This window comes from Zingiber officinale, chromosome 1A (assembly GCF_018446385.1).
Source record: "Zingiber officinale cultivar Zhangliang chromosome 1A, Zo_v1.1, whole genome shotgun sequence".
Classification (NCBI taxonomy): Eukaryota; Viridiplantae; Streptophyta; class Magnoliopsida; order Zingiberales; family Zingiberaceae; genus Zingiber; species Zingiber officinale.
The window spans coordinates 184,669,766-184,675,765 of NC_055987.1; positions in this window are offsets into that span (position 1 = coordinate 184,669,766).

Consider the following 6,000-nt stretch of genomic DNA (forward strand, 5'->3'; position numbering starts at 1 on the left):
ATTAATTTCTAAAATTGGCTTCCAGTACTGACGTGGCGAGGCACATGGCCTTCTTGGATATGGGAACAACCACCACCGACTAGACAAAGCCTTTTAAAGAAAGTTAATATTTAATTTCCTTAAATAACTTTAGGTCAACCGAAAAGAACAATCAAATCACAAGGAAAAGAAAAAAAAATAAAAGAACACAACATCGAAAACAAATTCGAAATACTAGAATCGCATGCCTCTTGTATTTGGTATTATTTTCAAAAATAATTAGTATGATGCGGAAAGGAAAAATACTAGTTATACCTTTTAGAAATACCTCTTGATCTTCTACCGTATTCCTCTTCTAACCTCAGACGTTGTGTGGGCAACGATCTTCCGAGATGAGAAACCACCAAAGCACCTTCTTCTCCTTTCTTCAAGTTTCGGCCAAGCACAATGCTTCCAAAAGATGAAGATCTTTTTCCACCAACCAAGCTCCAAGGGATGCATGAAACAAGACTCCTTTCTCTCCTTTTCCCCAAGCTAGATCCGACCACTTCTATGCCTCCAAGAGATGATGAAGTCTCGGCCACAAGAAGGAGAAGGGGAACCTCTAGGGGCCGGCCACACCAAGGAAGAAAAGAGAGGAAGAAAAAGAATAGAGTTGTTAACCATGAAGTCTCCTCTACCCCCTCTTTTATAATCCTTGGTCTTGGCAAATAAGGAAATTTAAATAAAAATTTCCTTAATTCTTTTGCCATGAAAAGGAAAATTTATTTAATTAAAAATAATTTTCTCTTCTCCAATTTATTTGGCCGGCCACCTCTTTCCCCAAAACAAGGAGAGTTTTAATTAAAATAAAAATTAAAACTTCCTAATTTGTTTCTAGAAATTTATAAAAATTTCTCCAATAATTTTAATCCTTCATGATTGGTTAATAAAAAAAAAATTTATAAATTAAAATCTTTCTTTTAAACATGTGGATAATTTCCTTTCAATCTACAAATCATGAACATTAAAAGAGAATTTTTAATTTTTAAACTTTCTTTTAAATCATGAACATAATTACAAGGAAAGTTTTTACCAAAATTAAAATCAACCTTTTAATCTACAAATAAGGAAAGTGATTTAGCTCTTCTCTTAATCTTTTGTAGAATCTTATAAAAGGAAAGATTTAAATTTTTAAACTCTCTTTTAAATCATGTTATCAATATAAGAAAAATTTTAAAAAATAAAAATCCTTTTATTTTAATTTGGGCCGGCCACACCAAGCTTGAACCCAAGCTAGGGCCGGCCACCTTGAAGCACCCATGAACCAAACTTTGGCCGGCCCTAGCTTGGTCTCCAAGCTAGCTTGGCCGGCCCCTATGGGATGGGTAAGAAGGTGGGTATAGGTGGGTATAGTACTCTATAATTAAGAGGCTACGATAGGGACCGAGAGGAGGAATTGGTTTTGGTCTCCCGATAAAATTAAGCATCCCGTGTTCGCCCCGAACACACAACTTAATTTTATCAATAATAATTCATTCCACTAGAGAACTATTATTGAACTACCGCACCAATCCCAAATTATATTTTGGGCTCCTTCTTATTATGAGTGTGTTAGTCTCCCTGTGTTTAAGATAACAAATGTCCACTAATTAAGTAAGTTACTGACAACTCACTTAATTAATATCTAGCTCCAAGAATAGTACCACTCAACTTCATCATCATGTCGGACTAAGTCCACCTGCAGGGTTTAACATGACAATCCTTATGAGCTCCTCTTGGGGACATTCTCAACCTAGATCACTAGGACACAGTTTCCTTCTATAATCAACAACACACACTATAAGTGATATCATTGTTGGTGCAACATTCCTTAGGTCAAGGTTGACCTGGTTGACCAAGCTTGAGTCTTGGTTTGGATTTCGATGTTTGACAATGCAAGGTTGATTGAAGAAGAGTCAAGTAGGTCAAGGATGACCGGATACTTGACTGGGAAGTCCTAACTGGGATGTTAGGCAGGAGGAAAATCCTGGTGAGTGAAGCCAGGTGAAAGACCTAGTGAGTGAAGCTAGGCAATTGGGAAGTCCTAGTGAGTGAAGCTAGGCAGGAGAAAAATCCTGGTGAGTGAAGCCAGGTGAAAGACCTAGTGAGTGAAGCTAGACAATTGGGAAAGTCCTGGTGAGTGAAGCCAGGCAAGAGAAATCCAGATGGGTCAAGGTTGACCAGACATCTGGTGAGAGTTCAAGTAGGTCAAAGGGATTGACCGGATACTTGGCACGAGAAAGAAAAGTCCAAGTAGGTCTTAGGGAGTGACCGGATACTTGGCAAGAAGAGAAAAGTCCAAGTGGGTCAAAGGGATTGACCAGACACTTGGTGAGAGAGTCCTAGCTGGTCAAGGGTGACCGGATGCTAGGTCTTATGTACCAACAAGTCATGGTTGACTAGATGTTGGTTTAGGAGGCTTTGGACTTGATTTTGGGCAAAACCCAAGATCTGGATTGATCCGTGGATTGATCCAGCAGGTTTGGATTGATCCATGGATTGATCCAGCAGGTTTGGATTGATCCGTGGATTGATCCAACAGGTTTGGATCGATCCACCGATCGATCCGGTGAGTCCCCGCGAACAGAACCCCGTTGGATCGATCCGTGGATCGATCCAGAGGTCCCAATCGATCAGTGGATCGATTGGGACGCTGCTGCTTCGCGCGATAAGCGCTGGATCGATCCGTGGATCGATCCAGAAGTTTTTCCAGAGCACAGAGGCGCTCTGGATCGATCCGTGGATCGATCCAAAGCCTCCCCGATCGATTGGGAGCATTCCAATCGATCGGGATTCGACCGTTAGCGTCGATTTAAGCCGCAGGCGTTCATTTCCTTCGGTAGAACTTCATAGATTCGTTTCAGATCTTCACCAGCTCCTCCACAACTCTTCTCAAGCTCGAGATCGCCAGTTCTTGAAGGTTCTTGGAGGCTCTTCCAAGTCAAGAGGCGGATCAAAGCAAGAAGAAGAAACTAGGGTTAGGGTTTGTGCACTCATTGCAAGCTTATAAGCTTGTATTTCTTTACTACCCTTTCTTCTTCTTGTATTGAGTCTTGTAGGGCTTCTCCGCCCTTGGCAGTTACCATAAAGGAGAGTTTCATTAGTGGAGGGTGCGTGCGTTGTGTGGATCCTTGGATTAGTCAACTCCCTTGGAGGTGGATACCAAGTAAAATCCAAGTGTTAGCGTGTTTGTATTTGTTTCTTTGTATTTCCGCTGCGCATCCTTGAAAAAACAAGCAACGCCGAGCAACGAGCATGCGAAGAGCTATTCACCCCCCCTCTAGCTACTTTTCGGTCCTAACAAGTGGTATCAGAGCGAGGCCGCTCTTCACCGGAATCATCGCCGGAAGGGTCAAGCATAACAAGAAGAGCTAGAGGGTGAAGAAGTTGAAGCAAAATTGTCAAAGTCAAAGAAATTCAAAAGCTCAACTTCTACAATGGAATTCCGAGATGGGCTCGGATTCGACACAAGGATGGCTCCACCATACACTTCCACGAGCTTCGATTCTTGGAAATCAAGAATCGAAAATTTTCTTATGATGAAGATAGAGCAATGGTTTGCTCTTATGGAAGGCTTCAAGACTCCAACAAACTCAAAGGGCAAAGTTCTCAAGAGGAGCAAGTGGAGCCAAGAGCAAGTCCAAAGGTGCGAGGCCAATGACAAAGTGACCAAGCTTTTGGTCAATTTATTGCCAAGCACCATCCTTTGCAAAATTGGAGAATTTGAAGATGCAAAGGAATTATGGAGTAAATTGGCCAAGCTTCATGAAGAGATCCCCTCCACTGCACAAGAGCAAAAAGAATCCAGAGAGGGTGACTCCGAGGTTGAGAGATGCTTAATCTCTGAAGAAGAAGTCCAAGAAGAAGCTTCATCTTCAAGGGAGTGCAATGAAGAGAACAAGGAGGGAGCATACTCCTTGTTCCATGTACGAGATGATGAAGCCTCCACCTCTAGGATTGAGGGGGAGTGTAGATCAATGAACCCGGAGCTAGAAGAGGCCTCCACATCCGGGTCAAGTGAAGAAGAAGAAGATGGTGCCATCTCCAAAATTCAAGAAATATCAAATGGAGGAGCAAGTGCCATTCCTACACAAGAAGGTATAAGTGTTTCAATTAAAAATAAAAAATCATATAATATGTTTTGAGTGTAGGGAAAGTGGGCACTACAAGAGCAAGTGTCTCAACTTGGCCAAGAAGAAGGGTCAAGTGACACAAAAGGGCAAGGAGAAGCCCAAGGAGACCACCCCCGGGACAAAGAAGAGCAAGGAGCACATTGTGTGCTTCTTGTGTCAACAAAAAGGGCATTACCGAAGTCAATGCCCCAAGGGAAAGAAGATGGTCAAGGCTCAAGGAGGCACTAGTCAAGGGGGAGCCTCCAAGGTAAAGAAGAAGGTAACATTTATTGAGCCTACCCCTTTACGTTATGGTAAAAAGCATGATAGTTCTAATTTTTATCATTTTAATGCAATTTACCATAAGAATAGAAAGCATGAGGGCATTAAGGAAAAGCATGTGGCCCTACATGCCAAGACTACCCAACCTAAGGTTAGGAAGGTAGATAGACATTTGAGCAAGAACACTAAGGATAATAGATACAAGCCCAAGAATAAAAATGCAAATGGATCAAATGAAAAATCAAATACTAAGGACTTAGTGAGGGAAAATCAAGTCTTGAGGTCAAGACTTGATAAATTAGAAAAGACCCTAAAAAGATTGGAAAATATCCTATTAGGGCAAAATGAGCATAACCTAGGTTTAGGGGTACAAAAGCCATCAAATGGCCATAGAGGTTTGGGATACAAACCCAAAGCAAAAAGGGATGTGCCTAGTTATCATAGGGTTCCATATAGTTATGGAACAAACCCTAAGTCTAGAGGTCAAGTCAAGGATACAAGGGAAGATATCCCTAGAAGTATCTTTGCAACCAAAGTGACTAAGACTTCTAAAAAGTCTAAGAAAGTCACTAACAAGGCCACAAGGGAGGCTATCCCTAGAGTTGACCTAGAAAATGTGACCAAGGCTTTTAAGAAGCCCAACAAGGTCACTAGGAAGGTATCTAGGGAAGTTATCCCTAGTGAGTACCTAAAGCATCCAAGGAGCACCAATAGGTGTTGGGTTCCTAGGAGCATCTTCTCTACCCCATAGATGGGTTAAAGAGTGTCAACTCCGATTGGAAGGGTAGTTAACCCAACTTTGAGGAAATTGACACTCAAGGAGCATTTTCAAGGTTTTTGTTAACCTTTGAAAATGAAATGGAATTATTATTTACTCCTTGAAAGAGTAAAATGTGCCTAATGGTGGAAAAATTGATTTTATCTTAAAATGGCATAAATTGGGAAAACCTAGAGAAATACCAAGTTGGGATTTTGTTATTCTCTTAGACATTTAAGGCAATCCGGACCCTGATTTATGTGATTACTCTTGAGGAAAAATGGAATATGCAAACATTTGAGGATATGCTTAATTTTTAAGTGGCATAAACGAATCAAGAGAAATAGAAATGTCAATTTAGGTTTTGGCATTTCTTTGAAGCATTTAGGGCAATCTAGGTTTAACGTTTTAAGTTAAAATAAGTGGTATATTTTGAGTTAGCTAAGTGGTTAAGGATACTTAAAAAGGAAATCTAGGTATATTTTATTTATGCTAAACCTTGCCATGATTGTTTGCCCATCATAAGCCATGACATCATGTCTATTTTTGCATTCATGTTTTATTATGAAAAATCCAAAAAAAATACCATGTCATGGCATTCATACATCATGTAGTTATAGGATATTTTCTTTTGAAAATTATTTCCTTTTGATGTATGCCATAACATAATCATGCATTAAGTTTAATTCCTTGTAATTAAGAACAAATGACATTTAACAACACTTATTAACAAGTGACATCCTAGGTGGATGTCTAATATCTCTAAAATGCCTAGATAGATATGCATGATCCCTAAAATAGGGCAAAACCAAATTTTACATCTCACAAAGACCTATAAGATGACTTGTA